At 35.4% G+C, this 26,432-nt stretch overlaps 1 long non-coding RNA gene across 2 annotated transcripts in view; it reads right to left on the bottom strand.

Annotated features, from left to right (window-relative positions):
* LOC105474031 (uncharacterized) overlaps nt 1-26,432 on the bottom strand; it is a 52,824-nt gene that overhangs the window by 14,771 nt on the left and 11,621 nt on the right. Inside the window, exon 3 of one of the 2 annotated variants that reach the window (XR_011609074.1) lies at nt 5,318-5,357. The exons of the other annotated variant lie outside the window; for it this stretch is intronic. This is a non-coding gene — a long non-coding RNA (uncharacterized lncRNA). Of the gene's footprint in view, nt 1-5,317; nt 5,358-26,432 lie in introns of those variants that run through there. 2 annotated transcript variants of the gene reach the window in all.

Here is a 26,432-nt window from a genome sequence, read left to right on the forward strand (position 1 = left end):
GAGAGGAAAATTTGAGGGTTTATCTTGGAGGGCCAGTAGCTTACTACTAGTAGTCACAGGAAGCAAAAACAGAAAAAATGTAGGGGAGAAAATTAAATGACAAAAAGTTTCCAGAAAACTCTCAAGGGCATCCAAATCAAGATTGATAGGGCATACCAAATGCCCAAGACAATAAATTTTTAAAAGGTTTATATCAATTTTATATCATGTGAAATTTCAGAGAAACAAGAATAAGGTAAAGATCCTAAAAGCTTTCAAGAAAATAAACCAGCTATATACAAATAAATTAGAATGGCTTTAGTGTTCTCAATATCAATACTGGAAATAGGAAAATAATAAGACCAAGTATTCAAAATTGTTAAAGAAAATATTTTCCAAGCTTGAATTTTATAGTTAGAGGAGCTATTAATCAAGTATAATGAGGGAAAATAAAGAAATATTTATATATGTTAAAACTCCAAGTTTAACTCATATGTGCCCTACTCTCAGAGAGTTCCTAGATTAGATGCTTTGGCAAAATGAGAGCATAAACTAAGCGATAGGAAGACTTGGGATGAAGAAAACAGAGAATTCTGCACAGGAAAACAGCAATGAAAATTTCAGGATGACAACTATGCTGAGGGTCAGAAAAAAATCCCAACTCAAGTAGAAGGATGGATTATTCCAAGAGAAAAGACAACAAGGAGAAAAGGTGAAATTGCTGTATTATTTGATATGTTTGAGCACTGGGGAGAGAATTCTATAAGATCTCTAAGTAAAGGAAAGTTCTATAAGTAAGGAATATGACTCATGACAATGTGAGCACTAACTATGACCCCAGTGGGATGATAGGGAAAGGGTATGAGGTGAAGGCGACCATATCAGAGTCAAAAAGTAATGACAAACCTGATACATCCAGAAGTAGCAGCATACACATATTTAGAAGCACAGAGGAAATAAAAAACAGCAAAATAGTTGAACAGTTACTGTCTGAGGGCAGTAACTGGGGGTGGCATGTGGTTGAGAGGAGAAGTGCTTTTTTGGATGTATTTTTTGGTAATATTTGATTTTAAAAAACCATGTGTAACTATTAAAACAGTTGCAACTATTTTTAAAAATAAAAAGATATCTTTGATATTACTCACATATATATATAATGAAAAACTATTTTCAAATATATGACAGACAGAGGAATATAAAGAAATTCTAAGAGTAAAGAGTCTGAGATAGTAAAAATAAAACTGAATATATCAAAGAACATACTATTAACTTAATTTTATAAAGACACATGAGAGGGAAGGGGGAAGAAAAGCAAATTACCATTATCGTAAACATTAAAACAGATGGAAGAAATAGATGAGAATGAAGAAGTCTTTAGCTTTCAAGTTTAAAACAGAAACTCAATTCTAAGCATCCTATTACTGATACAGAATTAACACACCAAAGATTTTGTTTCAGCAAAATCACTGTGTAGAAAAGCTGACATTTTATATTCTTTAAGTTATTAGATTATATTTTGATTTTGAGGAAAATGAAATTCAAGAGACTAAGAAAAATGATATAGAACGAAGCTATAAGCAGCTCACCAAAATGTTGCTGATAAAATTAATATGAGACATAAAATTCAATAAAAAGCATTATTTGGATAAAGAACCATTGCCAAAGATCTCTAGAATGAAAGTTCAGGAAATAGGAGAGTAAATAATAACGTTTAATAAATATGAAGAATGGAGAGAAAAAAAGGTACAATGAGTGGTTTAGAAATTGTATTGTACCTCAAAACCAAAGACTTATTGATAAGTGGGGTAGACCCAAAGAAGAAACGTTTTAATGAAAATGTTTGTAATTATTGATATATTTGGGTTTAAATCTATCATGTAGTTCTGTGTTTTCTTTTATGTACCATTTTATTCTGGTTTCTTTTTTTTCCCTTTCTTGCATTCTTCTAGATCTAGATTTATTACTTATTTCTGGACATTCTATGGTTACCCCTTTATTTGTTTGGAATTTATTAAAAGAAAAATTTAAAAATTAATGGTAATACTAACATTTTTTCCTGCCAATTAAGAACAAAAATTGTTAACATCAATTTGAAGTAAACATTATTCGTCAATTAATTCATTTATGTTCTATCCCAATGTAATTTAAGAATTGTAGCACATATTCAAAGTTAATTTATCTACATTGACTTTGAGTTATTGTATATTCATGAAAAAAAAAGCTAAAACCAAATCATCAGAATTAAGTATTCAATCTTCTGAGGTGAGAGTGAGCATCTTACAACTAATAATATTATATCTGTACTTTCTCTAACTTATGCTCTCACATTATCACTTTGAAATCTTTCAGCTGTTACTATTTTTATAGAGCCTGACACTAATGGATCTGGACTATTCTTTGTTTATATTGAGTATTCTATATGAATATCTCTGAAATAAATTGCATTAAATTTTACAATGATCATTTTAATGTGGAATGGTTTAGTTTCTTAAGGATGCTTATATATAGGCTAGAGTAACTTCAACTTTACTATTAGGAAAGTCTATGGACTAAAAATCTTTTATGTTGAAAAGGTTCTTGAAACTTCATTTGATCCAGTCTGATGCCTCTAGACAGATACTATTATTCCCATTTTGTTTCTGGAAGAACTGAGACCTAGAGTAATCAAATTGCTAGCTTAACCTCTCACAACTAGTAAGTGACGGGGGGTAAAGGGATATCTGAGAATCTTATAGGGACACTACAATTTTCTTCTAGTAAAATATGCTGATCCTTTTTCTGGTGCATGTTAGATCAAAAATCAAGATGAAAATTAAATAATTTTAATCTTTTTTCCCATATCTTCAAGGTCAGTGTACCATAATTTATTTCTATCCCTCCCCCAAAATCAGAGGAAAAGAGAAATACATAATCTTTAGTAGAAATTACTTCATTTGAAACGAGAGTTTCATGATTTTCAATCTCCTCCTGACATTTACTGATTCAGTAGCAGAAAGTAAGCAGAAGAGAGTAAGGATGGAATCTATTTTCAGATGTCTTGACACAATTCCTTCGATTTCTCCTTCAATCTCTTGGATGAGACTTCCATAGTTAAATCCAACCATGTGCAGTTTAATAGTTCAACACATTCTAACATACATGTGTTTTTAATACTGACAAAATTGCTCTGAAGGACAAGTTAATGGTCTTAATCTCACATTTATTTGCAATTCCACAGGTAAATAGATATCCAATTTTAATTTTCTTTTTCTCTAACATATAAAAATTCAACAAGAAAAATAGGATGCAGTTCAAATATTGGTGATGAATAATACCCAATTAGACTAAACTCATTTACAAATGAAGACATCGACTTGGATTTCAGTTCTATTCTGTTTTATGCTACCCTTGGGAGATTTGCTTTAAAATAACTGCTCCATTAAGTACTATTTGTTAGTGGCTTGCAAACTCATACATGTCAAAAGTTTTTACATTTGTTGTGGTCTGGAATGAGCAGGGTCAAGCCCAAATTGTGGTATGAATATCTTTGTAAAATGTTATTTTTTTTTTTTCAAATACTAAAGATTAACAAATAGGCGTAGTGGATGATTTTGTATGTTTATGGTAAATCAGTGCTTAATAGTAAACACTACTTTCCCAAATACTGATATTACTCATAGCCATTCCCACAAAATCTATTTCAAGTATTTTGTTCACAGTTTGGCTTTGGTTATTCTTCAAGAGTGTCACTTATGGATGTAATAAAATATTTTAAAATTGATAATGACAGGAGACAGATAAATTCCTAGGCAGATAGGGATGGGTCCCTGGTGAAACCTGACCTTCAAGCCAAAGACAGTTTAAAGCCTGAAAACTGAGCTACTGGTTCCGGAGAGAGTCCATGACTGGAGTGAGAAATTTTGTCTCTGTCTTACCTTCTCTCTCTGGATTGTTTCCTTCTGAATGATACCTTTTAACCAATTGAATGGTGGTTTTTCCAAAGACCACCCATGGACCAATCAGCATGCACTCTCCGGTTTTGAGCCCATAAAAATCCCGGACTAGCCTTACAGGGAGTGACCCTCTTTCTGGCCCCCTCTTGCAGCTCAGGGCAACCTGTTTTCAGGCCCCCTCTTGCAGTTGAGAGCTTTCCTTCAGTCACTCAATAAAATTCTCCTCTGCGTTACTCACTCTCTGGTGTCCATGCCCCTTATTCCTCTTGGTTGTGGGACAAGAACCCAGAACTCGCTGAGCTGTGGGTGGCAGGAAGAGAGAGCTGCAACACACCCCCATTTGCCCAGCTGCAGGTGTGAAGAAGTGGAGCTGCTAGGTGCCGCTCCCTCCTGCTCACTGAGCAATGGGAATGAAAAAGCTGTTGGGCACCATTCCTTCCCACTCGCTGAACTACAAAAGGCTCAATATCTCTTGGGAGTCCAGACCTTGGGACTCCCCAAGCAAGAGCTATAACATCCCTGGGGGCTTTGCAGTTGCTGGCATCTCTGAGTTTTCAGGTGCCATCGCATTCCCCTCATCTAGATGCTGGTGCCCACTGCAGAAACTGCTCATGGCATGCCCGTTCCAGCTGCGGGTTGAGTGTGGAGCTGTGGTGGGTGTGAGATCAGGGCCAGGGCATGAGCTGTGTGCCTCCTGCCAGGTCAAGTGGGCAGAGTGAGCCCAGAAGGACCGAATGAAGCTCTGGGTAGAGGTCACGGTGGCTGCAGAGATTTCTGACTGGTGAAGTGGCACCAATGGAATCCTGTAACATAATTAGCTGTTTGCTGGCATAACCTGGTATGGTGTTTCTCAAAGTAGAATCCCAAGCCTTTGCGGTCCACAGATATAATCCCTACGATAATTTTTAAATTTAGTATTTTATGTGGATGAAAATCTTAAAAAAATACCAATATACTTGGGGTTATTTACATGTCTGCCTTACCAATTGTGGTGATTTCAGTGCTTATGTCTGCGTTTGTGTTGGTCAGGAGCTCATCTTAAGTAATGTTTGTGTATTCATAGGGCAATAGGCTGTTTGCATCACTGGACTCAGTAGATATATTTTCAAGGTTAAAGAATTCTCAAGTTTGAGATGTACTGGTTTAGTTTATTAGAAATGAGGACAAAGCTGAGTTTTTAATCTGGTTATTTTATTGCTCGGGTCCCTTACATATTTTGGATATTAATCCATTATCAGATGTATGGTTTGCAAATATTTTCTCCTATTCTGTAGGTTGCCTCTTCACTCTGTTGATTGTTTCCTTTGCTATACAGAAGCTTTTTAGTTTGCTGTAATCCCATTTATCTGTTTTTGCTTTTGTTGACTGTGGTTTTGGGGTAAAATCCAAAAGTTCTTTGCTTGGACCAATGTCATGTAGCTTTTCCCTTATGATTTCTTCCAGCAGCTTATGGTTAAAAAATGGGCAAAAGATTGAAATAGATATTTCTCAAAAGAAGACATACAAATGGCCACCAGACACAAGAATATATGCTCATTACCACTAATCTTTAGGAAAATGCAAATGAAAACCACAATGAGATATCACCTCATACCTGTTAGAATGACTATTACCAAAACGATGAAAAACAAGTTTTGGAGAAGATGTGGAGAAAGAGGAACCCTTAGACACTGTTGTTGGGAATGTAAATTAGTACAACCATTACGGAAAACAAAACAGAGGTTCCTCAAAAAACTAAAAATGGAGCTACCACATGATCTAGCAATTCAACTACTGAGTATATATCTGAATTAAATATGATTAGTATGTTGAAGATATATCTGTACTCCAATGTTCATTGCAACATGATTCACAATAGCCAAGCTATGAAATTAACCTAATTGTTCATCAGTCAATGAATGGATAAAGAAAATGTGGTACATATACACAATGAAATACTATTCAGCCTTGAAAAAGAAGAAAATCCTGTCATTTGCAACAATATGGATAAATCTGGAGGACATTATGTTAGTTGAAATAAGCCAGGCACAGAAAGACAAATACTGTATCGTTTTGCTTACTTAGGGAACCTAAAAAAGTCAAAGTCTTAGAAGCAGAGAGTAGAATAATGGTTACCAGGGGCCAGGGGGTCAGGGGATTAGAGAGATGTTGGTCAAAGGATACAAAATTTGAGCTAGGTAGGAGGGATAAGTTCAAGCGATCTATTGTAGAACATGATGACATTAGTTAATAAGAATTTATTGTATATTTGAAATTTGTTAGGAGAGTAGATGTTAAGGGTTCTCAACACAATAAAAGAATGAGTACGTGAGATTTAAAAAAAAGAAATAAGGACAAATCTGTTGCCTATTGCACAGACCAGTACTTCTTTGGAGACGTCTATGACTTGGCAAATATTTAGCCATACATTTTTTGGGGAGCTGTTGCTATCTTTTCTGATAATTTTCTCAAACACATTTTTTTTTTTTAAATTGGGCCATGTAAAACTGCCTTGATTAAAAGCATGAGTCCCTGTTCTCAGTTTACACCATCTTCCCAATAGGGTTTTCTCTCTTCTCTCAAAAGTCTACCTGTGATTAACAACTAACTTTTGCTCTTAACCTTTCTAAATGACTCTAAGTAAAAGTGATTTTATTTTGTTCTGTAACCATTTTCTGGATATCCCGAATACCATTTTCTTTGGAATTCAAGTGTAGTCTAACTTGTTTGTTTCCACTATTATTGGTAATGATTCATGTTCTGCCTGGTGGCATCTATTCAGGAATATTATGGCTGGAAAGGATTCACCAAACTATCTGGTTTATTTCATTGTCAGATAAATTCTTGCAAGTCTTATGAGAAAGTGAAAGACTTCCCCAAAGCCAAAAACTATCCAGCAAGAACTTATATCCATAGTTTTCTTTTTTTAAAACTTTTTAATTTCAGGTACACACATGTGGGTTTGTTCTATAGATAAACTGCGTGTTACCAGGGTTTGGTGTACACATTATTTTGTCATGCAGGTAATACATATAGTACCCAACAGATGATAGTTTTTCAATCCTCTCCTTCCTCCCATCCTCATCCTCAAGTAGGCCCTGGTGTCTACTATTCCCTTTTTTGTGCCCATTTGTACTCACTATTTAACTCCCACTTATAAATGAGAACATGCGGTATTTGGTTTTCTATTGCCGGATTAGTTTACTCCAGATAATGGCCTCCAGCTCCATCCATGTGGATGTAAAGGATATTATTTCATTCTTTTTTTATGGCTATGTAATAGTCCATGCTGTATATGTACTACATTTTCTTTATCCAGTCTACCATTGATGGGCATTTAGGTAGATTCCATGTCTTTGCTACTGGGGATAGTGCTGGAATGAACATATGTGTGCATGTGTCTTTATGGTAGAACAATTTATATTCCTTTGGATATATAACCAGTGATGGGACTGTTGGGTCAAATGGTAATTCTGTTTTAAGTTCTTTGAGAAATCACCACACTGCTTTCCACAATGGCTGAACTAATTTACATTCCCATGAACAGTGTGTAAGTGTTCCCTACCTCCGGAGCCTTGCCAGCATCTGTTATTTTTCGACTTTTTAATCATCGCCATCTTGACTTGTGTGAGATGGTATCTCATTGTGGTTTTGATTTGCACTTCTCTGATGATTAGTGAAACATACATAGCTTACTGGTACCGCAGAGCCCTTTCCTGGATATCAAGTCTCTGGTCTAAATATCCTCAAACAAGGAGTCAAAACATCTTTTTCACAATAATTAACATACACTGCCACTTGCTGATGTTGAGATACTGAGTTTAGTGCATTTTTGATATAATTGAATTTAGTATTCACAACAACCCTATTAGATAGGTACTCATTACCTGAATCCATTTTGAATCATTCTAATCTCCCACATTTCCTACTCTCACTACTTTGTGCATAGACAGTTTTGCTTATAACTATGAATACGTGGTGTGGAAAAGTTCAGATCGTGCTTACTTAGTGATCACTACTACTTTTGCAGGGCTTTCTTCCCCAACCCTTGCTTTTTTCCCGCCAAACCCTAATTTAATATTCTTCTGAAGCTTTATCAGAGTCATGTAGAGTTCCTTTTCTTGTTCAGTTTATACTGATAGGATGCCAAGTGTTAACATCTTCAAAGCAATATCATATTGTGAAATAATGATTTCTAAAATTTCCTATTGCTTAGCTGATTTAATCAGTTGAGTTGCAGCAGATGTATGGTCATGCTCCCAGACTGATAGAGATTAATAATTTACATTTTAAAAATTGAATCACAGTTCATACTTACTGTTTACTTAGGACAAAATAGTGTTGCTATATCTTTACTTTAGTACAAAGCGTAATCTTCTAAGATGGATTCTTTTGTCAACATAATTAATATGCTTTAAAATTATTGCCTTAGATATCAGTAATGACAAATCAGGAAAAGTAAATATTTTTCCAGTGTTAACAACTCTGATAACACAGACACTTGGCAAATATTTTCCTTTTACTAGGTTTTGTATTTTATTAATATTGGCACATGGCTATGCTATTATGCATGTCAATTGAAAACAATTTTGTAAAACAGTCAAGATTTGAGGATACTGTTTTAACTTTTACTCTACTTACTCAGTCTAAACTGTAGAAAAAAATTCATTGCTTTTTATTCTTCAAAATGTCTTTAAAATATTTTTTAAGTGAAAGAACAAAAAATAAACTCTTTAAAATAATTATTGGACTAAAAATTCACTTTTATTTTGCTGAGGCTATTGTAACAATGCTTATGATTTTATAGGTCCTTATTACCTTTTAAACCTATTTCTTAGTATTTTTTTCTTCTTTAAAAAATTAAAGATTTCCATTAATAAGTGGCATAATTAGCTAGTAATATTCAAAAATTTTTCATAATGTTTTAGAAATTTTAATTCATCAAATATTTCTTGAGTATATCCTATATGCAAGATCGTAAACTAAATGGTGGAACTTTCTGGTATAATGCAAAAAAACCTTTTCTCTGACTTCTGGGAGTTTTTGGCATCTGTATATTTCTCTTGACTCATCATTTTGGTGGATTAGAGTCCCTGTCTTCATACCACAAATGGGAATATCTTAAGGGAAAATCTGCCTTTACCTTTGCTTTTGTCTCTGTGGAACATGAGTATGTGTAGTAGGTTGAACAATGGCACCCAAAGATGTCAGGTCCTAATCTCTGGAATCTGTGAGTTTGACACTATTTGGAAAAAGGGTATTTAAAAATGTGATTAAATGAAGAATTTCAAGATGAGATTATGCTAGATTATCCTGCTGGGCCCTAAATACAATCACACATATCCTCATAAAACAGAGGAAAATGGTGGTTTGAAACACGCACACATATACAGAGGAGAAGATGGTGTGAAGACAGAGACAGAGATTGGAGTGATGTGGCTACAAAGGAAGGAATCAAGAAGCCACCAGAAGCTGGAAGTTAAGTGGGGAAAGAGGCAAGGAACGGATTCTCCCCAGGAGCTTCTGGGGGAAGTGCAGCCCTATTGACAGCTTGATTTTAACCCAGTGATATTGATTTTGAACTTCTGGCCTGATGAACTTTAGGAGGATGAATTTTTGTTGTTTTAAGCCATGTAGTTTGTGATAATTTGTTACAGCCACCATAGATAACTATACAGCAGGTAAACCACTGAGTGGTAGTGGGCAAGCTCTGGGGTAGCACAGAAACAGCTGGAAGCTGTGGATCCCAACACACCTGAGTTTGTTTCCTGGCTCTGCCACTTTCTAGAATAATACACTTAAATTCTATGAGTTTCGAGGTCCTTGTTTGTACAAATGGGGATAGTAAAACCTCTCTATGTAATTATAGTAAGTTAACTATTTAAAAATCCTTATAAGAGCACCTGGAATTGAGTAAGTGTTCAATAAATCACAACTCTTATCATCATCAATGTTAATATTTAAAACCTGCTAGCATTGGAAAATCTTACTCAATGCTTAGAACATGATGCTTTGTTTCTCACTCTCAAGTGCCAGAAAAATAGGAGCATAGAATAGAGCTACAGAAAACTATGTGCAAATAATATATCAAACTGGATACCAGAGTATTTTACTCTGTGCTGGACACTTGAACTACCCATTTTAACCCCCTCTCTGCCTGTTAAGGAAACTCTTGTGTTCAGCTAAATCAAAATGGTATTGGCTAAGGTATAGATTTAATGAATGTTAGTTAAGGTGAATCATACTATTTCAAATGCTGTCATTGGCCCAGAATAATGAATTTTGTAATAACATTTAATGTTTTCTCAACTAAAAATTGGAAACAGTGCAAAGGAAACTCGGGAAGTGATGGCAACAGTAAAGCATGCAAAGGAAGAGATCCTGGTGATCCCTGACTCTACAAAGTGGACCTACTTTAGGTGCCCTGAGAGGGGATGACGGCTGAAAGATGTTACTTCTCCCAATTCCATTCTCTGCTCAGGAAATGGTCTTTCAAAGGTTGAATTTCTGGATGATTCTTCGTGTCACTTCTGAAATTATGTTGCACCTAACTGAATTAAATTTGAGTAATCTAAGTTAATGGACAACGGCAGCAGAAGTGAAAGCACTATAAAACGTCCCTCTTCATCTCTGAAAGAAAGGCAGCAGCCCCAGTCAGGGGCTTATAGATAAAACTCCCATCTGCCTGGGACAGAGCACCTGGGGGAAGGGGCGGCTCTGGGTGCAGCTTTAGCAGAATTAAACATTCCTGCCTGCTGGCTCCGAATAGAGCAGCGGTTCTCCCAACACAGTGCTCAAGCTCTGCTAAGGGACAGACTGCCTCCTCAAGTGGGTCTTTGACCCCTGTGCCTCCTGACTGGGAGAAACTCCCCAGCAGGAGTCGACAGACACCTCAATAGGAGAGCTTCAGCTGGCATCTGGCGGGTGCCCCTCTGGGATGAAGCTTCCAGAGGAAGGAGCAGGCAGAAATGTTTGCTGTTCTGCAGCCTCTGCTACTGATACCCAGGCAAACAGGGTCTGGAGTGCATCTCCAGCAAATTCCAGCAGACCTGCAGAATAGGGGCCTGACTGTTAGAAGGAAAACTAACAAACAGAAAGCAATAAAATCAACATGAACAAAAACGTCGCTCATGAAAAAACCACATCCAAAGATTATTACCATCAAAGATCAAAGGTAGATAAATCCATGAAGATGAGGAAAAACCAGTGCAAAACGGCTGAAAATTCCAAAAACCGGAATGCCTCTTGTTGTCCAAAGGATCACAACTCCTCACCAGCAAGGGAACAAAACTGGATGGAGAATGAGTTTGATGAATGGACAGAAGTAGACTTCAGAAGGTGGATAATAACAAACTCCTCTGAGTTAAAGGAGCATGTTCTAATGCAATGTAAGGAAGCTAAGAAACTTGATAAAAGGTTACAGAAACTATAACTAGAATAACCAGTTTAGAAAAGAATATAATGATCTCATGGAGCAGAAAAACCAGCAAAAAAACTTCGTGAAGCATATACAAATATCCATAGCCAAATTAATCAGGTGGAAGACAGGATATCAGAGATTGAAGATAAACTTAATGAAATAAAGTGTGAAGACAAGATTAGAGGAAAAAGAATGAAAAGGAATGAACAAAGCCTCCAAAAAATATGGGACTATGTGAAATAGACCAAACTTATGATTGATTGGTGTACTTGAAAGTGATGAGGAGAATGGAACAAGTTGGAAAATACACTTCAGGATGTTATCCAGAACTTCCTGAACCTAGCAAGACAGGTCAACATTCAAATTCAGGATATACAGAGAACCCCACTCAGATGCTCCTCGAGAAAAGCAACCCCAAGACACATAATCATCATATTCATCAAGGTTGAAACGAAGGAAAAATGTTAAAGGCAGCCAGGGACAAAGGTCAGGTTACCCACAAAAGGAAGCCCATCAGACTAACAGTGGATCTCTCTGCAGAAACCCTACAGGTCAGAAGAGAGTGGGGGGCCGATATTCAACATTCTTAAAGAAAAGAATTTTCAACCCAAAATTTCATATCTAGCCAAACTAAGATTCATAAGCAAAGGAGAAATAAAGTCATTTACAGACCAGCAAATCCTGAGGAATTTTGTCACCACAAGGCCTGCCTTACAAGAGTTCCTTAAGGCAGCACTAAATATGGAAAGGAAAAACTGGTACCAGCCACTGCAAAAACATATCAAAATATAAAGACCAACGACACTATGAAGAAACTGCATCAACTAATGTGCAAAATAACCAGCTAGTATCATGATGACAGGATCAGATTCACATATAACAATATTAACCTTAAATGTAAATGGGCTGAATGCCCCAATTAAAAGACACAGATAGGCAAATTGGATAAAGAGTCAAGACCCATTGGTTTGGTGTATTCAGGAGACCCATCTAAGGTGCAAAGACACACATAGGCTCAAAATAAAGGAATGGAGTAATATTTACCAAGCAAATGGAAAGCCAAAAAAAGCAGGAGTTGCAACCCTAGTCTCTAATAAAACAGATTTTAAACCAACAAAGATTAAAAAAAAAAACAAAGAAGAGGATTACATAATGGTAAAGGGATCAATGCAACAAGAAGAGCTAACTATCCTAAATATACATACACCCAACATAGGAGCACTTAAATTCATAAAGCAAGTTCTTAGAAACCTACAAAGACACTAAGACTCCCACACAATAGTAGTGGAGACTTTAATTACCCCTCTCAATATTAGATCAATGAGACAGAAAATTAACAAGGATATTCAGGACTTGAACTCAGCTCTGGACCAAGCACACCTAATAGACATCTACACAACTATAAACCCCAAATCAATAGAATATACATTCTTAGCACCATATCACACTTATGCTAAAATTGACCACATAATTGGAAATAAAACACTCTTCAGCAAATGCATAGCAGACAGTCTCTCAGACCATGGTACAATCAAATTAGAACTCAGGATTAAGAAACTCACTCAAAACCACACAACTGCATGGAAATTGAACAACCTACTCCTGAATGACTACTGGGTAAATAGCGAAATTAAGACAGAAATAAATAAATTCTTTGAAACCAATGAGAACAAAGACACAACGTACCAGAATCTCTGGGACACAGCTAAAGCAGTGTTTAGAGGGAAATTTATAGCACTAAATGCCCACAGGAGAAAGTGGGAAAGATCTGAAATCGACACCCTAACATCACTATTAAAAGAACTAGAGAAGCAAGAGCAAACAGATTCAAAACAAGAAATAACTAAGTTGAGAGCAGAACTGAAGGAGATAGAGACACAAAAAACTCTTCAAAAAATCAATGAATCCATGAGCTGTTTTTTTGAAAAGATTAACACAATAGACTACTAGCCAGACTAATAAAGCAGAAAAGAGAGAAGAATAAAATACACACAATAAAAAATGATAAAGGGTATATTACCACTGATCTCACAGAAATACAACCTGCCATCAGAGAATACTATAAACACCTCTATGCAAATAAACTAGAAAATCTAGGAGAAATGGACAAATTCCTGGACACATACAGCCTCCCAAGACTAAACCAGGAAGAACTCCAATCCCTGAATCGACCAATAAGAAGTTCTAAAAATTGAGGCAGTAATTAATAGCCTACCAACCAAAAAAGCCCAGGACCAGATGGATTTACAGCTGAATTCTACCAGAGGTACGAAGAGGAGCTGGTACCATTCCTTCTGAAACTATTCCAAACCATGGAGAAAGAAGGACTCCTCCCTAATTAATATTATGATGCCAGTATCATCCTGGCCTCATAAAACCAAAACCTGGTTGATACCAAAACCTGGTTGAGACACAACAAAAAAAAAGAAAATGTCAGGCCAATATCCCTGATGAACATTGATGTGAAAATCCTCAATAAAATGCTGGCAAACCAAATCCAACGACATATCAACCAGCTTATCCACCACATCAACCAGTAGCACATCAACCAGTTTATCTACCATGATCAAGTCAGCTTCATCCCTGGGATACACGGCTGGTTCAACATACGCAAATCAATAAATGTAATCCATCACATAGACAGAACCTATGACAAAAATCACATGATTATCTCAATAGATGCAGAAAAGGCCTTTGATAAAATTCAGCACCCCTTCATGCTAAAAATGCTCGATAAACTAGCTATCGATGGAATGTATCTCAAAATAAGAGCTATTTATGACAAACCCACAGCCAATATCATACTGAATGGGCAAAAGCTGGAAGCATTCCTTTTGAAAACTGGCATAAGACAAGGATATCCTCTCTCACTACTCCTATTCAACATAGTATTGGAAGTTCTGGCCATGGCAATCAGGCAAGAGAAAGAAATAAACGGTATTCAAATAGGAAAAGAGGAAGGCAAATTGTCTCTGTTTGCAGATGACATGATTGTATATTAAGAAAACCCCATCATCTCATCCTCAAAACTCCTTAAGCTGATAAGCAGCTTCAGCAAAGTCTCAAGATATAAAATCTACATGCCAAAGTCACAAGAATTCCTATACACCAATAATAGACAGAGAGCCAAATCATGAGTGAACTCCCATTCACAGTTGCTACAAAGAGAATAAAATACCTAGAAATACAACTTACAAGGGATGTGAAGGACCTCTTCAAAGAGAACTACAAACCACTGCTCAAGGAAATAATAGAGGACACAAGCAAATGGAAAAACATTTCATTCTCATGGATGGGAAGAATCAATATCATGAAAATGGCCATACTGCCCAAAGTAATTTGTAGATTGAATGCTATTACCATCAAGCTGCCAGTGACTTTCTTTGCAAAATTAGAAAAAGCTACTTTAAATTTCATATGAAACCAAAAAAGAGCCTGTACAGTCAAGACAATCCTAAGCAAAAAGAACAAATCTGGAGGCATCATGCCATATGACTTCAAACTATACTACAAGCCTACAGTAACTAAAACAGCATAGTACTGGTATCAAAACAGATATATGGACCAATGGAACAGAACAGAGGCCTCAGAAATAACACAGCATATCTAAAACCATCTGATCTTTGACAAACCTGACAACAACAAGCAATGGGGAAAGGATTCCCTGTTCAATAAATGATGTTGGGAAAACTGGCTAGGCATATGCAGAAAACTGAACCTGGACCCCTTCCTTAAACCTTATACAAAAATTAACTCAAGATGGATTGATGACTTAAACATAAGACCTAAAACCATAAAAACCCTAGAAGAAGACCTAGGCAATACCATTCAGGACATAGACATAGGCAAAGACTTCATGACTAAAACACCAAAAGCAATGGTAACAAAGCCAAAATTGACTAATGGGATCAAATGAAACTAAAGAACTTCTGCACAGCAAAAGAAATTATCATCAGAGTGAACGGGCACCCTACAGAAAGGGAGAAAATTTTTGCAATCTATCCATCTGACAAAGGGGTAATATCCAGAATCTACAGGGAACTTAAACAAACATACAAGAAAAAAACACCACCATCAAAAGTGGACAAAGGATATGAACAGGCACTTCTCAAAAGAAGACATTTCTGCGGCCAACAAACATATGAAAAAAAGCTCATCATCATTGTTCTTTAGAGAAATGCAAATCAAAACCACAATGAGATACCATCTCACACCAGTTAGAATGGCGATCATTAAAATGTCCGGAAATAACAGATGCTGGAAAGAATGTAGAGAAATAGGAATGCTTTTACACTGTTGGTGGGAGTGTAAATTAGTTCAACCATTGTGGAAGACAGTGTAGCGATTTCTCAAGGACTGTGAACAAGAAATGCCATGTGATCCAGCAATCCCATTACTGGGTATATACCCAAAGGATTATAAATCATTCTACTATAAAGACACATGCACACATATGTTTATTGCAGCCCTATTTACAATAACAAAGACTTGGAACCCATACAAATTTCCATCAATGATAGACTAGATGAAGAAAATGTGGCACATACCCTGGAATACTATACAGCCATAAAAAAGAATGAGTTCATGTCCTTTACAGGGACATGGATGAAGCTGGAAACCATCATCCTCAGCAAACTAACACAGAAACAGAAAACCAAGCACCGCATGTTCTCACTCATAAGTGGGAGTTGACCAATGAGAACACATGGACACAGGGAGGGGAATATCACACATCAGGGTCTGCTAGGGGGGTGGAGGGCAAGGGAGGGGAGAGCATTAGGACAAATACCTAATGCATGTGTGGCTTAAAGCCTAGATGATGAGTTGGTGGGTGCAGCAAACTACCATGGCACACGTATACCTATGTAACAAACCTGCGTGTTCTACACGTGTATCCCAGAGCTTAAAGTATAATAAAATAAATAAATAAATAAATAAATAAAATGTCCCTCTTACATCTCTCTTCCTATATGCTATAAAATTTTTATTAAAGACATAAGAGTATAACTGAACATGGAGCGAAAATGAATTTATATTTTTGTATGGGAAGATTCACCGCTGTAAATGTCAAGTCTTCTCAAAATAAGAGTCAATGCAGCCACAAACAAAACTTAATTGGATTTAAAAATGGAATTTAAAAAGTTAACGCTAAAGGTCATCTGTAAGAGTAAATGTCTGAGAATTGCCAAGAAAATTCTAAAAAGGGAAAAATAAAAAGGAAGAAGTGATCCGATTAGATGTCAAATTGTTCCATAAAGCTAGAATTTTAAGTATCTATAGGCAAAGATGAATGAAGAAAAAAATGAGTGAACAGAAATACACCTACATATTTAAAGCTTAAGTGTATGGTAAAGTTTGCATGTAATGGTTAACTACTTAGCTAATAGCATGAAAACATTAGCTATAGATCTGAAAAGAAAATGCAAGATTGCTAACATACTATACACATAAATGAATTCTAGATTGTCCATACATAAGAAAGCTAAAAATATATACAAAAATAAAATAAAATAATTTACCAAATTTTGGACTGATAAAAGATCCTACTAAGCAATAAACACATCTCTGAAAAAATAAAGGGATGACCTACATTTTTGGTTATGAAAAATTTTTATGTTTAAAGACTTAAACTTAAAGGCAAGCAGCAGAGAACATATTTGTGACATTTGTTAGTAAAGGTAAATATTCATAAAATATAAACTTTCTAAGAATGAATAAGAAGGAAGCTGACAATTCCTCAGAAAAATTAATAAATGATAAAGATTTAACACACATATGTATGTTAATGGGAATGATCCACCAGCAAGAGGGAAAAGACTGATAATGCATGATAGGAGAGTGACCCAACGTTTAACATTCTCTGTCTCTCTCTTTTTAAAATTCAATACCTATTTATTGAGCATCTACTATATATTTAATTCAACACATATTTATTGAGCATCTACCAGTTCCAGGTACTGGGATATAGCTTTAAGCATGTCCCAGTACCTGGGACCTTGAGCAAGTCCCTGATCTCATGGAGATTACACCGAGGTGGAGAAAAATAGACAAGTAGGCTAGTGTGTAAATAACCTGACTTCACATAGAAGGCTAAGAGGAAAATTTTTAAAAAGTAAAGCATGGTAATGTGATAAAGGAGGTGGGAGGTTGTAGCTGAATTGGTGGTGGAGATTGGAGGGTAATTTAGTAGTTACCATTTAATAATCTCCAAATGTTACCTTCTTGCAAATGCTTGCAAATTATTTATCTATCTACCTAGTGAAAAGATATCATTCAAAATAAAATAGTAAGCTCAATGTATAGAAACATCAAAAAAGATTCCTTTCCATAGTACCAACTTCTACTTTTCTATTGTTTTTAAAATCAACACTTTTATTATAGAAGTAGCACATTGTAGTGAAAATAATTAGATCATATAAAAGATCATTAAGATGAAAACAAAATTATGATAAAAATTCACTCTTAAAATTTGAATATATATCTCAAGTTTTTTTCTGTGAATACAGCGATACGATTTTTACATATGCCACTTTGTAACTAGCTTTTTGAACTAACAGCATATAATGAACTTTTTTATTGCTTTTTTATTTTTAATATTCTTAAAAAGGATACAGTGGTTAATTCTACAAAAGATGAGAACTATTCCTTGCCAGATGTAATTGGTAGAAACATGCAGATGAACAAGGTTGCAGGTTAAATGTGTAGAGTTGGTGGTTGCAAGATGAAGGGATTGTCATCTTATGGCCTTAGTTTTTGTAATGATGTAGACTACAGGCAAAGTTGCTAGCTGAGAATAAGGAGAAGGGAGGAAAAGTAAGTGCCGTGAGGGGAGTAAGAGAGCAGACTTGCTTGAGAGAGAGTAGGATTGCTAGATAAATTTGACAGGTCATATGAGGTTTGAGATGACTGATGTGAAGTGAGTTTACTCAGGTGTATGGTTTTGTCCAACTCTTTTCAGATGCTGAAATGTAAATAACAGAGAAGGCAGAGGATTCACAGACAACTAAAGAATGTGTTCAGATTGTCTTTGTTGGAGGCTTATCAGTTGACAAGTAACTATCTGTAGGCTATTCCATGTGGGGCAATGTTAGGCACTAAGAAAAATGCAAAATAGAAGAAAAGATTTCCTGTGAAGATATTAGAGTCTAAATGAGAGATAATGCCTATCCAAGAAATAAGTCAACAAGAAGGCATCGGTATAAGGATTTTGTAATGAAAGATTATTTGAATTCCCTCATAGGTAAGAGAAAAAGTGAGTTTGGGGAATTTGGGGGTTCAGTGCACAGTGAAGGGAATATTTACTGGAAATCCTTCCTGAATGATGCAGGAAGTCAATGGCATCAGGGAAATGCACGTAAGAACACAAACTTGAATCTCAAGGAGAAGAAAATTTTTAAAAATGGCTCCATTATTTTCCAGGACTAGTTTACTACTCATATGTAGGTACTGGTCAATTCACTTACGTCAAGATTACTTTCTTACTGTGATCTTAGGATAGTGTCATGTATTGGTTAAGTGTACAGATTTTCGGTTAGAGAAGTCTAGGTTCAATAAAAACTCTACCACTTATTAACTTACCAATCTTGTACCACAAACCATGGGGAGTTTGAGATTTTTATGCCACTTTCAAGCTAGCAAGTTAGACTGCCACAATTTTATGGAGACTGGCAGAAGACAAGAGACTCTGGAATCAGTGACAAAGGACTCATAGCAAGCAGATGGTATGAGCTTCATGTCAGCCTAGTTTCCCCTTGCCCCCATGTTTCAGGGAAAGTGACACAGCCACCACAGTAGTTTGTGTTATAGCTGGGGGATCCTGAGTTTAGGAAACCTGAATCTCTTTTAAGGGGGCTGCCAGAAAGCCTGCCCAACTTTTGCCCCAGAGGAGGACAATATTATTATTTACTATTTTTTAAAAATTTACTTTAAGTTCTGGAATCCATGTGCTGAACATGCAGGTTTGTGACATAGGTATACATGTGCCATGGTGGCTTGCTGCACCATCAGCCCATCATCTAGGTTTTAAGCCCCACATGCATTAGGTATTTGTCTTAATGCTGTCCCTCCTGCTTCCCCGCCATGCCCCAGGCCATGGTGTGTGATGTTCCCCTCCCTGTGTCCATGTGTTCTCATTGTTCAACTCCCACTTATAAGTGAGAACATGCAGTGTTTGGTTTTCTGTTCCTGTGTTAGTTTGCTGTGAATAATGGCTTCCAGCTTCGTCCATGTCCCTGCAAAAGACATGAACTCATTCTTTTTAATGGCTGCATAGTATTCCATGGTATACATGTGCCACAGTGTCTTTATTCCAGTCTATCATTGATGGGCATTTGGGTTGGTTCCAAGTCTTTGCTATTGTAAATAGTGGAAGGACATTATTTTTATTATCCTGAAAAGCAAGCAAATCTATCCTGTGCTCCAGCAGGAGATCCTATTGCTAACTTCCATGGTTATTTGCTATACAATTTTCCTAAAAAAGATAGTCCAGAACAAATGCTGCCAAACCTCTTTTCAGAAGAAATGCAGAATTGTGAGAAACATTAGCTGTCCCCCAAAACCTTTACAAAACACCTTGACTTCTCAGAATGATCAAACCCTCCAATTAGTTTCCAACTAGAACACTGAGGCCTCAAGCAGCAACTACTCAGAGGAATATATGAAGCTAGAGGCCTTAACACATAGATGGAGTATTTTTTTCCTTGGTTCTCTGATCTGTGAAAACAGAGGTGATAACTATTCTGTAGTATTATTTAACCAGCTAATGTTAAATCATTAAATCAGCCAGTGTAGGAATCTGTCCTGAATTTATTATGCATCCTAAAATATTAGTGTTTCTTCCCTTCAACTAGAATTAGGATCCATTCTTGAGAAACTGAGATGAGTACATAAGTTTTTTGAATCTTCATGCTTCTTCTTAAATTTCTGTCATATTTATCTTCATTTCTATTGCAGAGTTCTTACATGTTTGACCCTTGGAGAATTTTATATTCCCTGAGTTTAAGTCATTTTCATTTAAAGCCTGAATAGTGTATAGAACTGAAAAGAAAACCTAGATATAATTTTGTCCTAACTCACTATTTTATAGGTATGGGACTATTATCTTCGATTCAATAGGCTAAAGTAAATTTTAAAAATTCTTTTGTTTAAAATATTCATAATTTCCTAATATCTATGCCAAGCCTATTTGACAATTTAAAATATCAGGAGGACTAACTCAAAGTTAAGATAGATTAAAACACAAACATATATATATTGCTGAAATGTAGAACTGCAATAAGATACCATTTATTGGCTCACTTAAATAAAATAATTGTGACAGAAACAAGTTCAGTTTTCTCAGCTAAAGATGGGGAATATAACAAAACTTGCCTTAGAGCAAGAGTTGACTGAGATAAAAAGGACTTTGTAATTTACTAATTGCAAAGTTTTACAAAGATATTCTTCTGTGTTTTTAGAAATAAATATTTGTGAAAAACAAGAAATACAGCATTAAATGTGATAACGAATAAGAAAGTATATTGAAAAGTGTAAATTTGTTATGTACATCTAAGTTATGGAGACTGTAGAAATACCAAATGTCACCACTTTAAGTAATTGATACCTTAAACTATATAAGAGAAGCCCCATTGTTTGGTTTACTTTCAAAACTTTTGACCATAACAAAATAACATCATATAAGTCATAGGTTGGTCAGGAAAACAAACATGTCTAGATGTTTCAAGCAAGAGTGGATTTGAAATAGGATATTATAGCACCAGGAGAAAGGCTGGGGCAATAAAGACCAAAGAAAGTTGCAGTTTGCTTTTGGGGAATCAGAAAGATGCAGAGATAATTGAAAAATGTCAGGAATGATCTTGGTGGCCAGTACCATCAAAGTGAATGATTTGCAAAGCCCCTACTAGCTTAGCTGCTGCAGAGCTTTCTGTTGGCTCTCTTCTGAAGCCCATACTTGTGTCTGCTGCTCCAAGGGAGCAACAATAGTTTTTGCTTCTTTTTTGCCTTCTGCCTCTCATGGGTGTTTCTCATTGGAAGAATCTAAAATGAATTCTGCTGGCAAGGGATTCTGGAAAGTATAGCTGTTAGGTGTCCGGTGTATAAAATTTGAAGGGGGGTATAGATGAAGTGGGAACAAATACTAGTAGAGGTGAACAAACAAACAACTCACAAAAAACATGCCATCATCAAAACACTGATATAGCAAAGTGAGTATCACATTTATACCCACTCATTATCATAAACTGAATCCCATCCAACCACAGGTTTGAGACCAGCCTGGGCAACATGGTGAACCCCATCTCCAGTTAAAATACAAAAAAAATTAGCTGGGCATGGTGATGTGCACCTGTAGTCCCAGCTACTCAGGAAGGTGAAGTTGGAGGATTGCTTGAGCCAGGGAGGTGGAGGTTGTGGTAAGCCGAGATTGCACCACTGCACTCCAGCCTGGGTGATTGAGTGAGATCCTGTCTCAAAAAACAAAACAAAACAAAACAAAACAAAAAACTGGGGGGTGGGGGTGTACAAATTTATTTGCCAGCAAATAGAGTAGGATTCCTATTGCTCCACATTTTCAGCAACACATGTAAGAGTTTAAAATTACTGTTAATCTGCTGGGAGAGTAATATCTAATTGTGAATGTGATTTGTATTACCCTGGCTGCTGATAAGTAAAAGATAACCCAGTATGAAAATGAGCAAAACATTTCACCAGACACTTCACAAGGAAGGAAGGCAAATGTCCTTTTTCAGGTCCCAGAACATGAACTCTTCCTGTCTCGCATCATTTGCACATTCTCCTATCACCCAGGCTGCTCTCTTCTCCCTGCTCCGTGTGTGGCTGGCTTTTTCTTGTCCTTCAGTGTTTAGCTCTCTCTGAAAGACCATTTTTAGCCATCTTATCTAAATGTGTCCCTTCCCTGATTTTCCTCATCAGGATATCTAATGTTTTGCTTGGTACCATTTATCACAATTTTTGTACTTATATATTTGTTTTCTTGTTTCTCTTTCTTTTGCTAAATAATAAGTGCTGCAAGGGATAAGACTATGCCTATCCAGTTCATGAGGCTATCCCATTTTGAATGGTGCATAGTAGATGCTTCATAAATATTTGTCTAAAAATTGAATGAAATCACTTGTGATTGAAAACAAAGATAAATTAAACTTTAATCTTTTTCTTATAGTTTATGCTTAAACAAATTCCATATGTAGTAAAGAGAGTTAAATATTAATAGTGATATCCTCAAAGTGTTAGAAGACTAATATATAGGAGACAGTTTTTCTAAGCAGTTATCATAAAGGAAAAGGTTGATGAAACAGCCTAGCTAAAGATTAAAATTTTCTATTACATAAAAACTTCATAAATAACATTCAAAGACAGATAACTAAAAAAATTTTGCTAAATATATAATAAGTACTATATAAATTATATATATGATAAATTTAAGAAAATAAAAAAATCTCAGTATTCAGCTAGAAAAATGCTAGCAGACAGTTGTAAAAATAGATGTGGCCCAATAAAGGAATTTTCTAGAAAAAGATATAGATTCAATGAACATATTAAGAGATGCTTAACTTCTTTTGGAATTATATATCTCAGGTGAAACAGAAAAAGTTCAATTCAAAGAAATAATATTATATAGGAAAGGATAAAAAGAATAATTATATTTGTTTTGGTGCAGTGAGAACAAAAATGGGTCCTTTTATATCTTCTTTTTGGGAGTTTAAATTGTGATAACTTCTCTATATTAAAGTTGACTGGAACAGTATCCTCTTATAGCCAGGCATTTATTCTTTGTATACATCAGACGAACAAATGATGATACATATGTAGGACTGTGTAAAATTATGAAAAATCAGGACTATCTTAAATGATTATTAGAAGGGCATAGTTTAACTAAATTATGGTATACAACTATAAGATAGAGTAGTATACAGCCACTATAATGTGGTTGGTATTTGTGCCACGGAAAAATATGCACAATTTATATGTACATATATTGTGTATATATACACACAATATATGTATATATACTCAATATATATACACACACACTGCAAAGTCTTTTTTTAGCTACAACATATATATATGCATACATATACTATTTATATACATATATACACACACCACACACAATATATATTCAACAACATAGAATAGCTATACATATATACATACATACATATGTGTATAGCTATTCTGTGTTATTGCTGTTTTGTAAAGTTGCCATTTTGCCTGTCTAAGCATTATCATCCATCCATGTATTAAAAATCATGGTTATCTTTGGGTACTATATTTATAGCTAATTGTACCATTTCTATATGAACATTATATAATATATTATGTAACATAAGCAAACAAATATATAGCATAATCCCCCAAACCCAATATAACTATTTTCACTTAAAAAAGAGAAGTGAGAGTATATAGGATGCAAAATTATGTTTTGTATGAAAAGCACAAAATGTATACATATATGAAAAATAATACCTAAAAACATTGGAAGTTTCTTAACTGTTTAAGAAATAAGAGTTTTCTGTTTCTTTTTGGTATGTATTTAATCCACTCATTGTAGTTCCCTCACTGTAAAAAATACACTTGAAATTTCTCATGAGAAAGCTGATTCTCAATTTCCTGTATAGTTTTGGCTTTAGTCACCAGTATGGCATACGTGACTATTTCAGAACTTCCATTTAAGCAAATAAGAAACTTCATAGATACTTAAGAACCATTACAAAGAAATCTTGGATTTTTGTCAAACTTTAAATACAGTCTTTTCAGTTTTATTTCAAGTCTTAGAGAAAACCCACACATATATATTTATTTTTTGTCTTAGGTGAGTAAGTTCATATCCTGCTGGACAATTGGGATGTTTATTTTTTCCCAGATTTATAAGCAAAGTTCAGCTTCCTTGAACCTTGTGGGCTGGAGGTCACTTTAAGTTTCCCAATAATGTTCCTTAATATTGTACAGTCAAAAGCTAAATGAAACACACTGGGAAGCTTTTCTAGCCCTGCTCTAAATGGCTGGTGAAAGTTGTCAAAGCGTGGTCTCTAGAGCTGATTTTAAATATTGATCCTGACACTGACTGTGAGATCTGAGGCTAGCTCCTTAAAGTTTTTGTCCCTTATTTTTCTCTTTTTAAAGTGGGCATAATATTGTACTTATTTTATTAGGTTATTATGAGAATTAAGAGGGAAAAGGCCACAACAATAAGCAATTTCTGGAAGATATGAAACAGATGAAGAAGATATAATCCTATATAAGTAAAGGAAATAAAATGTGAGTTTTCCCGGAAGAATCCCAGAATAACCCCAACTCCAGTTGAGTATGGATAAAGGCCAGGGTGATGGACAGTCAACGTTTTAATTAAAGAGTGGAATAACAGTTGTGTTCATTCCCCCACTCTCAGGTCAAAGCCCACTAGTAAAAGTTCTCTGAAGTGGGAGTTTTGATGCCAAAGATACCTTGAAAGAGTGCTTAAGCCTCATTGTAAAATTTAAATGTCCACCTACAAATATATAAACAGGATTAGGTAATTAAAAATTAGCAGTTATTTGAGAAAAGTCAATATCGTGAGGGAGAGGCTCAGATTCAAGAAATAGGAAAAGAAATGCCCCAAGTGAACAGAGTTAATACAGGGAAAAGAGAAAATTTTAGAATAAACAAAATAAGTATCCTAGAGATTTGAAGCATACTTTGTCCATAAAAAAGAAAAGTATATTATGAGAAAGAAGCAATTTTCTTGGAAGTTAAAAACTTTCTGATAAAAAAGAGAAAGAAATAACCGAGCTATATAGCAGAGTGGACATTACTGAAGACTGCATTACTGGACTGGGTGATGATTCAGAGTGCTACATCCAGAGCTGAAAGCAAAAAGCCAAGGCAAACACATGTGACGGCAAAGATAAGTGTCATGGAGGGTAGATCTAGAGAAACATACGGTTTTATGGAGATATTGAGAAAGAAAAGTGTGGGGAAAATGAACAAATAATCGAGGAAGTAGAATAATGACTCTAATCTTTAGATTGAAGAGATCCTCTGACTGGTGGGTAGAAGGATTCAGGGTGGTAGGGGGTGGGGACAGCACATCTATGCCTATAAACAGCATGGTGACATGTCTGAACGCCAAAGATAAAGAAAATGGCAAGAGCTACAAGAAATAAAATGCAAAGTGCCTATCATAAAAATATCAAACTAAATCACACTACTCATTAATAACACCAGATGCATGAAGATAAGGTAGTGATACCCTCAAAACTTGAGACAGTGCTATTATTTTAGCCAATACCTTTATACAGAAAATTGGTGTTCAAATGTGAAGGTAAAATAAAGACATCTGCAGACTTGTTAGTCTCAGAAAGTTTACCATCTAAATACTCTTTAGGAGAATTCCTTGAGGCAGGAATCCAGAAAAATTCGGGAAAAGTAAAAATAAATTGAAAAAAGGGGAATTTGTGATATAAAGATATTATTAAAGTGGTTGTGAAGATGTGTTAAGGAGAGAAAAAAGTCAAAACCCTGAGATTTTTTTCCCTCAAAACCTGCTCATTAATGTCTTTTGATAAAGAAAAGAGAGAGAAAGGAAGAAACAAAAAAGAAAGTAAAAAAGGGAAATTGCCAGAAATAGAATGAATAACTAGAGAAAACAAAGAACCAATGAATAGCCCCCACCTCACCCCAAAGTCCTGATTAATCCCACCTGAAAGAAAAAAGAGAGCAAAACATAAACAATCAGAACATGAAACAAAATGGCAGGAATAAGGCACAGCTTAGACATTACAGTGAACAACGATGATCACAGAAATTGTCAAATAGAGTTAACAAACAAATGAGCAGGAAGTTTGAAAATAAAAACAGGAACAATAAAACAGCAAAATGATAATAAAGTTCCAGTAATATTAAAATTAGGAAAAACATTCATGGTGGAAAGGATTGCATGGCATCGTGCCATTATGTTAATTATAATACAGTATGAGGTGTTTGTATCTTTATGCAAAAATTACACAGCAAAAATGTTAAGAATACAAAGAGATTTTTAAAAGCCTTTTATGTTAGTTTTCATCATTGCTGTAACAAATTATCACAAATTTAGTGGCTAACAACACCACAAATTTACTATCTGATTC

This window comes from Macaca nemestrina, chromosome 10 (genome assembly GCF_043159975.1).
Source record: "Macaca nemestrina isolate mMacNem1 chromosome 10, mMacNem.hap1, whole genome shotgun sequence".
NCBI lineage: Eukaryota > Metazoa > Chordata > Mammalia > Primates > Cercopithecidae > Macaca > Macaca nemestrina.